Source organism: Colias croceus, chromosome 13, assembly GCF_905220415.1.
Source record: "Colias croceus chromosome 13, ilColCroc2.1".
NCBI classification, from domain to species: Eukaryota; Metazoa; Arthropoda; class Insecta; order Lepidoptera; family Pieridae; genus Colias; species Colias croceus.
In genome coordinates this window covers 4,592,405-4,609,679 of record NC_059549.1, presented here as the reverse complement: position 1 = coordinate 4,609,679, position 17,275 = coordinate 4,592,405, and the positions used below count along the sequence as shown (strand labels likewise).

General features: G+C 32.0%; 1 protein-coding gene across 2 annotated transcripts in view; it reads right to left on the bottom strand.

The window, feature by feature from the left end:
- Window positions 1–17,275, bottom strand: part of LOC123696789 — a 78,916-nt gene that overhangs the window by 49,393 nt on the left and 12,248 nt on the right. The gene's annotated exons all lie outside the window — the stretch shown is intronic.

Here is a 17,275-nt window from a genome sequence, read left to right as displayed (position 1 = left end):
AATATTTATTATACCTACAGTTTATACCTAATAAATTTTTACTAAATTGCGACTCTGGCATGTAAGTAATACATAATATTATGTTATTTCAGACTTAAAAGCTTTAGTTCTAAAATCTTTTAATTCATTTTTAATTCCTAGAGGAAGAGAAATTGTACTTTCCAAACCTTAAACGCGTTTATATCAAGTCAAAACACAATTCCAATAATTCATTCCCATTTGACGTTCGCCTTCACACTTAATAAAAATTACCAATGACGCGTGTAGAAGCATTTAATTATAATATATCTAGTTTTGCATATTTTATCATTCCGACAGTTTTTGTATATTTACGTATACAAAAGGAATTCTTGGTAATATGATACACTAGTATTATATTATAATGGAACTCCCATGTTGGTACATGAGTTTCAAATTAGGCTAAAACGAACCTTTGGCATTATGCTTCGAGCAACTTTGTAAATACGCTATCCTCGTATTATTTACACTTGTCCTCCATACGAATATAGACCTTATAGGTACATACTTTTCTACTTTTTTGGGTAAATGTAAAAATTTTGTAAAAAGCTTGATTTACAGCAAAGCTTTGCCATTAATCAAGTTTTCTATGCCAATTTAAGCGCCTTACTTCATTATTAAATGCCAATAAAAATATTGTCGCCATTTCCAAATAACAAAAATAACGATAGTCAGGTGAGAACACGTACTATTCAATACAATAAGCAATTACCGAAATAGATATTTGGTATTCAGCAGTAGTTGCCCCTTGTGTGTTCATATTAGTATGCCGGCACTAGAGTCGATTTAGTGCCGATATCAAATTGTAGTTGCCGACTTACTCTGAATAATAAGCATTCATGGTTCCATGAAGTCTCTATTAAACTGACTGTATGATAATGCGCTCAATCACAGAACATTCAATATAAAATTGTTACGTGACTTTCAAAGTTACCAAAGTAGATCTCAATCGATTTAATTTAAGATATATGTATTAAGGAATGTAGAAACGATACAAATTTGGAATACTTCCCTAATTGTTCCTTGTTCTAAAGATGATGGCATTTTCCTAGTTCCTTGAGACTAATCAAAAGCAACTAAAACGACATTTTCTATCAAGTACCAGTCAGGCGAGGCCAGTGTAAATAAAACGTTAAATATTTAGCATATCGTGTACTTAAGAACGATTAAGTTACGTTGACACAGTATGCGTACTTTGATTGGCGCCACCGGCCAGCTTTGATAGTAAGCGGCCATCTTGGAATTAACTACGACACTGAAGGGAAGAAAAACAGGTGAGATATGAAGCTTACGTACTCGAAAGTTCTATCTAGACTAATATTATAAAGCGGTTTGTTTGTTTGAAGGCGCTAATCTCAGGAACTACTGATCCGATTTTAAAAATTCTTTCGGTGTTAGATAGCCCATTTATCGATGAAGGCTATAGGCCTTATATCATCCCGCTAAGAGCAAGCGGATCCACGGCGGTGAAAACGCGAGGCGCAGCTAGTGCGTTATATTTACGTATTTAGTAATCTGTGTTTATATTTTGCGTGCTTTATGGGGGATTCGTGGATACTTTAAGAAAGTTCGAGGTAGTGGGGCTAGTAAGGTAATTTTGTATAGTGGAAAATTTATCAAGTTGCAATAATAACAAGGCGTAATTTCACATATTTAAATGATATATTTGTTTTTGCGACGGATACCTATACGTATCATCGTTAGAAGTAGGTAAAGTATGTAAATGTGATGTTTGATTGATTTGGGTACGCCCAATTATATATTTATGTATAAGTAGGTATATTTACCTCATACTATTTATACTTTACATTATTGCTAATTATATTTATTAATAGATTAGGAAACATAGAAACTTAAATCAATTCTATTAGCATAAATTTAAAGAGTAATAAAATATTTGCCGTGAAATACACATTTCGAGAGAATTATTTAAACATTGTTAAATAAATTCAGGGAACGTAGGTAATTAAATATGAACCGATTTTTCATGGTATGTGATTTGTATTATAACAAGGAGGTAAAAACCAATGAACACTACATAATGTGTTGTTTAAATTCAATTAAAGTTACAGCAATACAAATTGAATCACGTATCTAGTTGACGTCTATTTTACACGCTTTATATTAGCTTCACCTGTATGTTTGTATGTTTGTAACCGACTTCTTTGGGCGCGATTTTGACCCACTTTAACACTACAGTGCACGCGCGTTCTACTATAGTAGAACGCACTTACTTATTTTACCGCCATTCATTCATTCTTACACCTAACCCCCCCGGCTCCCAGATAAGCTAAGTCGACAAAATTGCCGAACGGATTAGTATGGCACATACTTGCAAAGTACGCGTATGTTCCTGTTATGACGTGTCAAAGTTCGGCTTCTACTATAGTAGTACATGCGAGTATTGGTGTAACAAAACTGAAGGTAAGTAAAACTTTCTTTTTTGGGTTTTTTAAATTATTATCAATGGACATTGAATGATTTAAATTTTCAAATTTAACTATTTACAGTTGCATTACTATTTCGTGTGTCATGATGTATTTAATAATTAATATTTCTTTGCTTTAACGTAAAAATGGACCCCGTATTGGAAGCGCGCGTGACCCAATGGCTGAACGAAGAATTAGAGGACAAGGAAGTGATCCAAAGTAACTCGGACGATGGGGAAGTATATGTACAACCAATGGAACAGGAAGATAGAAATCAGATGCAGGAAGCTGTAAGTGAAAATCATGCATCTGCACGCATGAAGATGACACGCCTCTTTCTGAACTTGTCCAAAACAATACACGTGATGACTTTTATGTGGAACACGCTGGAGTAAAACATGTCCTTCAGCAACCCGGGCAAGATCTCAAAACATCCGATTCAGACCTCCAGGGCCAAAAGGTGACGCAAGAAACGCTTAAACACCGTTATCTTGTTTTGAACTATTTTTTGATGAAAATATTTTCGAAATCCTAGTTAATTGCACGAATATTTACATTGATAAAATACAGATCCGATACCATAGAGAAAGAGATGCAAAGAGAACTGATTTGGTTGAAATGAAGGCATTCATTGGATTGTTGCTCGGCATTGAAGTCTCACGTTCGGGTCGTCGTAATCACAATGATGAGCTCGAAATCGGTCGACAAAAAAATGGTGTAAGCGATGTGCCAGATAGATTTGTCCTGATCACCAAGTTGTGGTCTGTATTGAATGTCGGGATGATGGCCAATAAGTCGGTCATCGCTTATTAGAAGTTCTTTTTTTTTGAGCTGATCTCCAACTTGCCAAAAATGTTGATTATTTTCTTGATCTCATAATTTGATCCTAATTTGAATTATATGCTATTATAATTTTATTTTTTTCTATAATTATTTGTTACAATAATTAAAAGTTTAATATTACTGAGTATTATCATTTTAGGACCACCCATTTTTTTAATATTTCAAATACAGTTTTCTACTATGGTAGAGCACGCGAGCAACCATGTAAAAAAAAGGGCGCGTGCGCTGTAGTGTTAAACGGCCAGATTTCGTTCAAACTTTGTAGATTTATTGAGGACCGATTTTGATAAAATTTTCTATTTTTTAGTTCGGTTTCCTATAAAAAGCGTGTTTTTTAGTTTTTTTTAAACTATTATTATTTAAATGTATGTTTTATTTATTTAAATGTAATGTGTTGCCATCGTAAAAATATATTGCTATTAAAATATCAGAACACATTTTGTCCACAGGAGTGGGTATAATTTTTGAAGTGTATTATTTTCTCACTAGGTAATCCATAGTAAAGCCAAATATAAACTTCAAAATTAAACTTGAGCTTTTCAATATCAACTGCAATGTATACGTTGTTTGTTTGAACTCTCGATTCCGACATCTGTAGTAATAGTCAAAAAAATAATAATAAATAGTCTATTACTCAAATTTTTGACCCAGACATTTACCCAGGAAAATACCGTTTTGACTAAAAATAAAGTTTCTATAAAGCTCTGTATTTCATAAAAGGATAACAATAACATACAAACAATGTTTCAATATCATTTTGTTTTGCATATCATTCCCAACTCTTGCGCAGTCGACGTCTTATATTAATGATCAAATGGAATCCACTTCTGAACTTCCGACGTCACGCAAAAAGCCCAAGTAAATGTCAGCTGATTATCAACTTCATAACACTGAGGCACGAAATTGTAAAAATGAGTAAAGGTATGGCCACACTTGAGAGGGAATTATTTTTGGGTCGCTTTTACAACATATATGGATCTGTTTAGAACATTAGATAAATGTAAGCTTTTCACGTTTAAACATGAACTACTATTATGCTATTCATTCAGAAGTTTTGTATTTTATTACAACAATTAATGTTACTCTCGATTATTTATATATTCTACAATCAGACTGCCCTCATAGACGTGGGTAACTGGGTATACCTACTACGTATGTTAGGTAAATACTGAAATCGCACAGTCTCAGATGTAGACATACCACAGTCACCATCGAAACATAAAGCAGAAGGTGGTAAAATTATATTCGCTCTATAATTCAATTACCAATCCATGACGAGTCGCAAACGAGCTCCACACCATCAATCACACTTTAACTGTATCAAGTTTTTCATCCCTGCTTGCGATCTCTTAAAGCGGCCGCTTCAGAGACGCATAATTTGTCAAACTTTTTATCTCATTAATTGATTGACGTGGCCAATAACTCTGAGTTGTAACGGATGAGAAAAATTGTTAACACGCGCTCTGATGCGCTCTGACGCGCTGACGGTACATGGAGAGGCTATGTACATTGTACACAGCTAGAAGTAACTATAGCGCTTGTGGATTTTAAGATATTACTCAGTGGAAAACAAAATATTAAAATGATGGTTTAGCGTTGATAATATTATGTTTAAACCGTAAACAAGAAAAATCCTAAGGGATGGACTGACTAATTCAATAATAAGGTTTTATAATAGATAGTTATTTTCTGCTACCCACCGCTTATTTTGCAGCAAAAATTACTTCTAGAATAATATTGAACACAAAAATAATTGAAAATATACAAGTAGGACGGCACAAAGTCTAATACTTAATATGTCTTCCATGGAGCTACTAGGTACATAATAAATGTCATTTAACACACGAGTCTCGAGTGTCAGTCTAAGTCCGTGAGGTATTAAATAAATACTGTACAAGTTGCCAAGTGACATTTTGTTGCGTTCCCCCTCCCACGTGCTGCCCAATAACATAAACAAATATAGATTTTTTTTGTGATAAAATGCTTTCAAAACAATCAAGTCATAGTTAAGTCATAAACACGTTTATACGTCCAGTATTAACTCAAAACCATAAAGCGGCAGCAAAACAATATTTTTATGAATTCCAACTACACTTTATATGAGACTACTGGAGATAATACTCATGAATAAACTTATAGAACTAGAACATTTTACAGCAGCGATTTAACACGTGATAAAAGTTGTAAGTAGGTACAACGGCAATAGCATTTCGCGAACGATAAAAACTGATTCGAATGAAGATTTAATGCCACAACTGAGCGGCGCCGAACCACCGTCTGCAAATTTACGACTTTAGAGTTATAATGGTGATCACGCCCACAATACACCCAAATAATACTGTTTAACTCCGACAAAGCATTTATGGTACACATATAAATCATACGGTGAAGCGCAAACTCGCGAAATCACAAATGACAATGGAAAAACTTCTAAAGAACTTCTGACCAAGAACACTCGGAATTAAGTTATAAAGGCGAGTTGCATACGGAACGCGCTGTACCGTTAACTTTTAACAAGAATTAAAGGAAATGTACGTAATAACAGTGCTAATTCTGTTCATTTAACATAAGTCTTTAGAAATGCGTATATCGGTATTTTTCACACACAAGTTTCATTGTAGTTAGGTAGGTATGTGTGCCACGCGCTATGGAAACTTGAAATTTGTCACGTAAATAAACATCAAAGAAAATGAAGACGATTATCATCTTTACCGCACTACCGTTGCTATTTAAACCTCATTTTATATTACCGTGTTTTTGCATGAATATAACTGTTTAGTTTTTGTAAGGATTAAAATTACTATGACGCTATGAATTGCGAAAAAAACGTCCTTTGTAAAAAATAAAGCGAAAAATATGATAAAATAAAACCAATACAATGTAAAATGAAAATAAATATCCAACAATTTTAACGTATTTTATTTTATACCCAAATAAGCGCTTAAAAACCTGATCCTCTGTTAAGCAATTAGTTATTTTTATAACCCATAGTTTTATTAATCGTTTTTCCATTGAAAATAAAATATTAAGTGGCGCCAATGAAAAATACCACGGCGACTTTTTATTCATTTAAATCGAATGAATATTAATTTCGTCTCATTTAGTAAATCCGCGATTAGTTACGGCGCGGCCAATTAATTTTCAATTCACAGATAATATAAGTTTTATTTGTGTTTAATTGCAATGCAACATTGTACGATAGAATCTCACAAGTAGCAACACGGAAAGCATCTATCAAGCATCCGTGCATCTCAGTTGAGAGTTACGTAACAATAATATTGGCATAGAGGCTCTGTTAAAATAAAATAAACAATGCTAATGAGCGTTGTCTGTCAAATCGTGACTGCCGTTCGATGGGAGCTGGGTTAGGGCTGCACCACACTATAACTTAACAATATAATAATATGATATGATAATATGATGATATAAGGCACCATAATATGACAATTGAAAGTGTATTAAATTTAATCTGGCTATGTAATAAATAGATACAATTTTCGTGATTATGAAATGTCAGCATTTGTTTTTTGTTTTTATTATCTATTTTTATTTAACTACTTTCTATTAACACTAATTACACAAAGCTTATCTGAAGTGAATGTTATGTAAGAATTAAACACACTTTTATTAAATTTTCTTTATCTCAACATAGAAAATTACATGAACTACATGATAACATTACGAATACTTGTCGAAGATTATTCTATTATATTGAATGTATGTAATATAATGAAATTGTATTAATCAAATAGCCAGATAGCTTTCATTTATTTATTTAGTATTTCACTGTATTATGGACAGACCCTTACTTATCAAAGTTCTCAGGTTCATAAGTATTTGTTTGACGTACAATCATTACAACAAATTGTTTTTGATATTGATTGCTCACTTCCTCATCATTTGTATTACATTGATTTTTTCCATTACAGATTGATTCGATTGATGTTTTGTTTCGGTGTATTTGATGGTAATTATTGGTTTTGAACAATAGTGATTTATAAATTAGGATTATTTAGTATTACATGGTATTTCTATGGTATTAGTTACTCTATATTTGTGACGTAAGGGCGAGTCCACTTTGACGAATAAAGAATAATAATAATTATTGTAAAGTCCGATGAAATACTTTAGAAGAATGTACAAAATTTTGAAAATCTGCATAATATGTAACCAATAATGTAACGTAACTATTATTTATTTTTCTATTACTTCGCTAGAAAATTTAGGTACCAAGAATAAACAATATTTCTCTTTCTTTTTGTCATTATTACTATATTACGCATACAGATCATCAAGTACACAGCTTATCATAGCAACAATACAATAATCCTTAAAAACCATGTTTTAATTATCAGATACAAGAGCAAAATAAACTCGTAAAACTGTTTTAAGTAAATAAAAAATTATTTCCAGTACAGTAATTTTTACACTCGTCATTATGTATATTTTATTGCATCTTGAAGTGAAATAAATTCGATACTTTATGGTAATTGCAATTGACAATCGAGATAATTGTTTAATCGATTATGTCTTGTTTAATTCCAATTTAAAAAATCGATTGCAGGTTTTGTTTTACTGTATAATGTCTAGAGTTACTTTTTGTTGTGTGCGAAATGACATTCACTAGACAAAATATGTGCTGATTTTGATACTATTAACCTTCAGAGTATAGCTATAGCAACTCCTTATCGCAAAATATTAATTATACCAACGTTAAACAGTCCAAATAATCCCTTAACCATCATTATCACGCGTGTATGTAAATAACATATCTCAGTGATGTACCTAACTCCAATCTTTACTCGATTATTAACATTTTCGAAGCCGACTCGATAATCGATATCACAACATTAATTAAAACACGATAATCACGTGTATTCTTATCTCGTAAGCTCAATAACTGAATGCAGTAGTCTCAGCAAGTTTAATAAAAATTCAGATTGCTAATTGGCTACTTGTATTATAGCCTACGATATGATAACAGTTGGTCTTTTATCTCAAAACTACCTCCGATTGGTATATCATACACTATTAATATGTATTAAAATACAAATTTTATTGGTCGTGATATCTTTTATGATATCGCAAGGTTCTTGTAAACAGGTAGTTATACGTTTTGAAATAAAATATCTCTCCACGTAATAGGGAATTGTCTTTTATTTTTCGATGCAAATAATAGAGCTCGTAATAATTATACGCTTTTATTTTATAGTCGTAAAATTAGTATTACGATTATTACTTGCAAAACGATGTCATATAACAGTGTGCAAAGTTCAATTCAATTATTAAAAGAAGCGGCAAAAATTGCTTACATGCTAAAATGTTAAAAATTTTACTTTTATTTATAAAGATGCAACTAGAGAAAGACACGTGTAGTTCGCACTCAATAGCGATGAATGAAGCAAGCCAAATTCAACTTTGTCTTTTCTATGAGATTCTATTTATTGAAAACAGAACATAATTATCAAAAAGACTAATTTAGCTACGCTGTATGCATATAATTCCAAACAATCTATTATGACCGTCGCTAAGATATTTTCAAGTACCATGGTACCACTTGTGTTGCAACTACCATCTTCGTCAAAGCTATTTTCCCATACAAAACTTTCTCGTCCAATGTTTGTCATGTATTAAGTATCAACCTACGCACTCTGATCGACTTCTGATGGATTTTGATTGAACGAGGTGTTGATATATCCATTATAATGACTCTTTGACACTGTCCTTTACATGCGCCGTGAGAAAGTCGAGATTCCTTTCATGGCATGGACATTCGACACATTCTCGTATCAGTTTCTTGATTAATTCTATAGATTAGGAGAGATACAAGTGAAACTAGACGATTTTTAATCCAGCTAGTATAAAGGACTGTTAATACGATGATTGAGTGTTTTATAAAATGTGACATTGATGTACAGGATGGAGAATAAATAATACTTCGGTATCTGCCAATCCGCACTTGACCAGCGTGGTGGATTACGGCCCTTATTATGGTCTCCTATATTACTGTATTCCAATTTCCACCACACTGGCCGCCCTTATTACAGGCCCGTGTCTTAGCAGTGGGAACATTTATGGGCTGATGATGATGATGAATATTTTAATAAATACATTTAGTAAGTCATTTTGATATATTTTTTCTTATATTTTCTAATAAATTTTATTTATATTTTATTAATAAATTTTGCATGCACCATAGCCCCAATGTACACAGATTAAAATACTTCTTCCAAATCTTCAACAAGATTGAACTTAAAATCTACGTTTCCATTAACTTATTTATCTAAAGGAAGCGGTCAGGAGAGTAACCGTAATATAAGATAAATTGTGTAATGTCAAATACAGAAACATCGATACAGATTCGATTACGAGTCTCAACAACCACTATAGATATTTAATCGAAATGATTTCCGATAAAAATCTAGTTTAGATTATGTTACGAGATTAGCGGATTTCTTGAATACATTATACGGGTCAAGGACTCAGTATTATATTATTATAATGTGAGGAAGATTAAAAATTGCGCAATATTACGTACTTTTACAAGATGATTTATCTCCATAATTTAAAATCGTTACTAATAGCTTTAAGAGGTAAATAACAGTCCTAAATTTATTGTCCCGGATATTCTATAAATAATCTCATGTGAAAAAATTGCAAAAAAATGTACAAATTTTTTTTCCATATTTTGAAAACACCATCAGAAAGAGAAGGTAAAAAAACTAACTGCATGGAGAGATGCCTTATTTTCCTTGTGATATAATAAAAACGTTAGGATGACTTCTTTCGATAATCTGGTAGACAAATTATAGAGAAATTCACTAGACAACAGACTCTCACTTGAAAACTGACGCTAATTTTCAACTATGTGGTCGCAGCATTAAGTTATCATAAACAACAATTGCTCACACCTTTAACAAGGCACTATCCTAGTTAATTTCCTAAAGAGGTTGGGATAATAGGATCCTATTACACGCCTGCTAATTCACATTTATATTAATTTCACGCGCCGTACATCAACAGATGTAAGCTGTAACGAGCATAATTCCGGCATTTCTAAACAAATCTACTAAACTTCATTAAAATTTGGACATAATACAATATTCGAACACCTAAGCCAAATTTATTATTAATTACAGTATGAGATTCGCCATAAATCTTGCCTTAGTTGTCTGACGCCTTGCAACCAATAATTCTAATATGTTATCGGCATAACACGTTTATATTTTAATACTTACTTATGACGTAATTAATAATTAAATTACAGGCGTACGTACTAAACACTATAGTTAAAAGATCATCCATCAATTTAATAGGTATTATTTTGGATTAAGAAAGTGAGGTGCTTGTTCGATAAAATCAAGTAATATTAATTGGAAATAAATTGGGTTAATTGGTAGGCGCAAATGTGATTTATAATTTACTATGCTTTATAGTCTATATTAACGGCATTTGGGATCTATTAATACTAATTTGCATAGTTAAGATTAATATCATTTTTATTAAACGATCTCCATAATTAATAGAGTGTAATTAATTTTTCTTTGGAAATGAGCAAATATAATAAAGAGATATTAAACGAAGAAACATCTTTACTTTTTATCTGAAATAAAAAGGATATTGCATGCAATTCGTCACAAAGCGGTCTTGCAAACCTATTTAATCAGTCAATCTGATCATCAAGTAATGCACAATTTGTTACATATCCATCTTTCAAAAAGCTTTCGATATTCTAGCCAAAGGCAAAGCCACGCACTATAATTTTCCATGCAAGTGTTAGTAAACATTTCGCTATTAAATCTGTTATTCAAATTGTGTACTGCCAGCCAGCCATGTCAAATAAATTTTAATTAAACCGAACATTCTCGAACCCAATGACCGCTACTACAATAATTGACAACTTCTTGATGAATCACTTCAGCTACCTTGTTATAATATAACTAGGGCCATCTATCTTGTGTGCCATAGGCCATAGCATAGAAAGCGTTGATATAAAACGCGTGATATATTGGTGAAGATTTTTTGGTAACGTAGATTTATGTGGTTTAAATTTTGCTGGACAACTTACGCAATACGAGCGGATTGAAATTGCGTGACAAAAGCGTTACCCAACCCATTCGAGCTTAAGCTTTTTGACTAAAAATACAATCCTCATGTATTTTTTTATATTCAGAAAGTACGACAATAGCATTCATTTAATTATAAAATTAAACAATTCACAAATTTAATTTAACATCATTAACTTTGTAGGTCACTTCTCAATCAATTTAAACTGAGCGCTTTAAACTAATAAGTCTACATACCCGGACTCAATAAATAATTTGTCGTATTACATCAAAGTCCTTTCCGAGGTATTTAATATTAATCTCAACGTCCCACGTCACATCAGCGATAAGCTTACATTGAGATTATTTCACTAAAGAATAAAACAACAAATACCGTTAGACCGATTGTAATAAAAAATATTCATTATATTTATTCAAGAAGGATAATTTTATAAAATGAAGTGATAAACATTTCTTCTTCATCTTTCAGTTCAATTTTTACAATTTTGTCATTTAAAAACTGTTAAACAATTGTAAATACCTCGAACATCGTCCCATACAATTATATCTCGAAGGTTGTTATCACACTGATCCAAACACACCGTTACTTATAAAAGTTATGAAGACGCAGGATGCACCTGCGTAAAGCATTAAAAAAGGTATGATATTTCGTAATTAAATTAGCGTCCCCGAAATTAAAAATTAAAAACACAAGGCGTCCTACCGCACGCAGTTGGGCGCCGCCGTCACGACACATACCATTGCATTTTATACCCATCAAATCGCTCGATAATTGAAATGAGTTCCTTGTAAAAAGCAGAAAAACGATTATCCCCATACCTTTTAAGACGTCCGAGATACACAAATGGATTTTGTATTAGAATTTATGTCACTTAGTAGATGATATAAAAACGCGCCGACGGGTTTACACGCTATAAAAATATGGGAACGACAAGAATGCCTTCCCGGTTGTCAATCGCTCGGTTTAATAATCGTAAAATGTTTTTGATCTACTCGAGCTTTGTATCGAAATCCCCGATGTATGGGCGTGTGCCCGATGCGTTTTATTCAAGGCTCAATTACTTCTTCTGGGATTGAAAATTAATTTAAACATTTTACTTTCTTTTAACCTTTTTAAACTTTCTTTTAAATATCTTCCTATCACGTAATCGGAATGGTTTTTGAATTCCGGAATTCTATTTCGAGAAGTGAACAGCGAGTCATACTTACATGAAGGCATAGCTACGAAGCGAAAGGTTGGCATTATTTGCATACGACGTTTCAACGGTGCTGTATGCATACAGGTATAGGGAATAACATTATTGGATAGTGCCTACACGTAACACTATATAAAGATGAACACATGCAAATCAATTGTAGAAATTGCTTCATTATTGCTTTAGACCAGCAGTAGGTAAGATTTTTAATATTGACTATATTCAGGATAAAATAATTTCAAATAATTCCAATCTTATATATACAGAGACAAAAATATAACGATAAATTAAATATTTTATCAAAAATAAATATTTCATGTTTTCCCAAAATTTTGTTAACTCTTGTGTAGCAATGATGTGGACATAATGACTAATGTCTAATTCCAATGATTATGCAGATATTTGGATGTATTCTCACTAGAGAGTGTTTCTAATACCGAAATTTAGCTTCCCAATACAATTTTATGATCTGTCAAGCCATTATGCATGTCATTAAAGTTAAAGACGATAAAAATTGATTTTAACGATTTTGAATATTAATAAGCCGTGTCTAATTATTGTAGAAGTCGTATTATGAAATCGGGTTTTCTACCAACTATGTAGTAACTTCAGTTGGGTGATAAACGACGTTTTAAATTTATGTGTTATAAGAGTCAATATTCCATTAGAAATTTTTGTAACGAATAAATAATTTACATGAAACTAGCAACAATAGTTGTGAGACAATAATTCAGTGATGTCGTAATAGTTGTTTACAATTTCCCGAATATTTCAAAAGTTTAACACCAAACGTGTTGTGTTAATCGGTAGGTAATTTATATACCAAATTCTTAACGCCCTACACGATTAAAATACATGGTCTTTTTAATATTCATAATGTGCTCGTTTCGGTGTAAAAAACGGATGTATGGCACTCAATCCATCACTGGTTTTTATTGGTTCGACAGGCTACTATTGTATAAGAGTTTAACAATAATATAAACACTAACAAAAAATAATATAAAAGATTCAATACGTTAAGATCACTCGACGCGCGTTTTTGAATTCAAATTAAGACCATATTGCTTTTTTTATTCACGGTTTGGGATAATTAAAAATTAATGTGATATTTTATGTATTTTGTAAAGAGTGATATATTATGCATAGAATTTCATAATAGTGGTATTTACATCAACTTGTATAAACTTTTAATTGAAGGGCGCTTTGATATTGCTCTAAATATTTTAAAATACTCGTAGTAATAACTTGTAACTACTGGTTAGGGTGGTTTAACCATAATTTATAGCGTGGAACGTTTCTTTTTATGCTTTTTACGTTATTACAATTTTAACGCTGAATATATATTTAAATGAATAACCGAGACAGCTCATTTATCGTATGTAAGAAGACATCATCGGTTAATGATAAAAATCCTGCTTCCAAGTTTTTAATACGTATTCATTAAAACGCTTGTTCCTATACAAAAAGTGTAACAGAGTATCTAAGTTATAAGCAGAAGATACATCGGTAGTATATTCTGTCTTTGAACTGAAGTAGTTAAACCTTTATAAAGGATATAGGTAATCAAGTTATCAACTATATATAGTTGATAACTTGATATTTTATAAATTGATAATTGATAAACATAATTTATAAATTGCAACATAAAATAGATTTAAAACGGGCTCTTTAAAAAAAATTGTGACGATATATTCAATTTACACTTGTTTTGTATAAGAGTTAAACCGTTTATATATTTTTATAAAAAATAAACTAACTACTAACTTATTTTCGTCAGTCAATAACACATGATTTGTTGATCCTAAAATCATTCAATTATCTTGTCATTATAACCATTCACCCTTTCTTTAATGAATTCCTACCAAAAGTGGAGTAAAAAATCACACCACCCGATTAATTTTCACAGGCAATTAACCAGCTCGTTTGCCTATTTATATAAACAATATCTAACTGAAATGTTAATGGGCATGGCTTGTTATTAAAGTCAGATATGGGCGGACGTTCAATCTCCATACCGCCGGTCACTTGCGCCGTAGACCGCGTATAAAACCCACAATTACGCTTATTGGAGGATCAGATCAAAAGCTCCGACAGCAACCTATTATGACGTACACCAAATCAATGTATAGCATTTAATTTTACACGCTTACTTTGAGATGACAGCGCTAAGGTGCGTTAAAGTAGCCGCGCCGAGCGTTGCCTTCTCGATATAGCATAGGGAGCGGGATTGGCAATTAACTCTGCGATTGCTTTAATTTTAATAGTTTCACAGAAAATTGCCGCTTAAAATTCAGTATGAAATCTTAAAATTATCAAAAAGTCATCAATAACGTCAAACATAAACAACACTTTTTATAGGGCATTGTAAAACAATTGAACAGTGTTTTGTAATAGTTATTTTTAACATTTACATAATATGATGTGAGGATACAAAATGATTTATCATCGAGCGCCGTCCACACTTATGTCAGATACCCACAGAACTGATATCAATAAACCATTAAACATGCATTCATATCATTTCTTACAATAGTGATAAGATCGCGTCCTTTGGTTCAAAACTTCCCTCTTCACATGAGAGGGACCACCTGAACATTAAACGCGTCGTGTGCAGCCGTCAGCTGTGCTAATTAATTTATTGTCACGTTCCATTCTTTGTGACGTATCCTAATCTTTAAATACGTCCAAACATAAAACCTGCTTCGAAACAAGACGGCGAAATTAGAAAAAAGAGTCCTCGAATCAGAGAGGGTTAAGCTACCGATGTATTGTGCTTTCGAATAGAATCCACATAATTTACGACGACAACAATCAATTTATCATGCCCAAAAAACTAGGAAACTAAAATTAATAAAAGTAAGTCATGTATCATAAAAAATTACTATCGTTTAAAAATTCCCGCAGTCCTTACGTTCCAAATAAAGACGCCCACGCTTTGACGAAGTAAAAGTCGCTTTCCAAACGCAATTGTATACCGTGACAAGTCAACAAAGACTCTGCATGCATACGCTTAGCTAACAGGTAACATTTAGCTAAGAAAAATCATAGAGAAAGTAATATAACAGAGCAGAGTGCATTTGACTTCTAGGCTTTTGTGAATAAAAGATAATGCATACGTTGAAGCAACGATTTTGAAATTGTTTCGTTAATCCCGCGACTAAAAAGTATAAATACTAGAGTGTGGCGAACATTCTATTTATAAAAACTTTTTATTAACTTCATTGTATCAATTTATCCATATATTATAAGCCGTAAATGAAATATACACAACAAAATTAACAATAAGAAATTGAAATAGTTTTGTATAAACAAAAACAAGCAATGAAAGTTGTCAACTTTCTTTAGTGTGAAGATGGCTTTACTAATTTTTTCTTACGTAATCGTAAAGCATACTGTTATAAAACAGTAGGTGGCGATCTGACTATCATTTGATAAGTGTCAAGGCGTCGTGGGAACATATTTGAAAACATTATTCGATACTAATTTTTGGAATTGCTTTAGTATTATATTGTCTTATAATTAACGAGAACAAATTATTCTCATTACCATTTTAATTCAAATTATATTGAACGTTATGTAAGCATTTGTTACTACATGATTACATAGAACTCAGACAGGATGCTAAAAACTTTCATTGTAGACAAATCTTGACACAAACTAATTAGCTTAACTACACATGTTTCATAATTTTTGAGTACATATTTATGTAGTTCCTCTGAAATTATTTCTGTTTGTAAAGATATTTTATTCTTATAAACTCGGGTTATGTGATTTTAAGCTTTGAAATCCTGCGCTAGGATTGCCTCTGACTTTCTCATTTTAAGTACAAAACGTCATACAGTATCTTCTTTCGTCATACATTTCTTCCTAATACCTACTAACCTAGTCCTAAACGAGAATCCAACAACCCAGTCTTCTACTTTTGTTTTCTTTCTTAACCAGCACCACTACTATACTCGTATTCTATAATATCTCGATGACTGAACCAACTAAACGATCACTTAAGACCCTCCATGCAACAAGATACTTCCAATTCATCTCACAATCTGTGAAAATTAATCCAGCTATTAGTATTGAGAGTCACCGTTCACAATCGACTCGTTAAGGCAAAGAGCTTAACGGAATTTGAGTGTCCAAGCATTATTTGCATTATGTTCTGTTTGATTCGATAATTTAACAGTCCACACCTTGCTGGGTCAATATTGACCCAATTGTCTGGACAGATTGCTACAAGTCATGCAGTTAGTAGATGACATTTTTACATATCTTTCTTCGTGTTAAATTTTGTATGTGTTAAGTTTATTAATAGTGCTTAAAGGATTCTGTTACTTGTTCAGTACTAAGGATAAGGACTGCCTCTTTTGTGATTTACGAATAATAAAAATATTTTTTTTTATTATTGATTTCCAAATAGGTCGCAATTTTCAGATTTCATTTATATAACTGAAATTTGAAATAAGGACTAAATATTTCTCTGAATAACACGATAATTTATTCATACATCAATATAAAATTAAAATAATTTATGCAATGCATATATAAAATACATACAAAAAATACAGCTTCCTCTTAACAATCAGTTCATTACATAGCTCTACATTCGACGAACACGTGGTAACAGCTGACGTATGAATTACATTGTTTAATGTCAATGCCTTCCATCCACACTATCTATTAATCATCTATTAAACATATTTTGACCACACACAATCCTATTTAGATT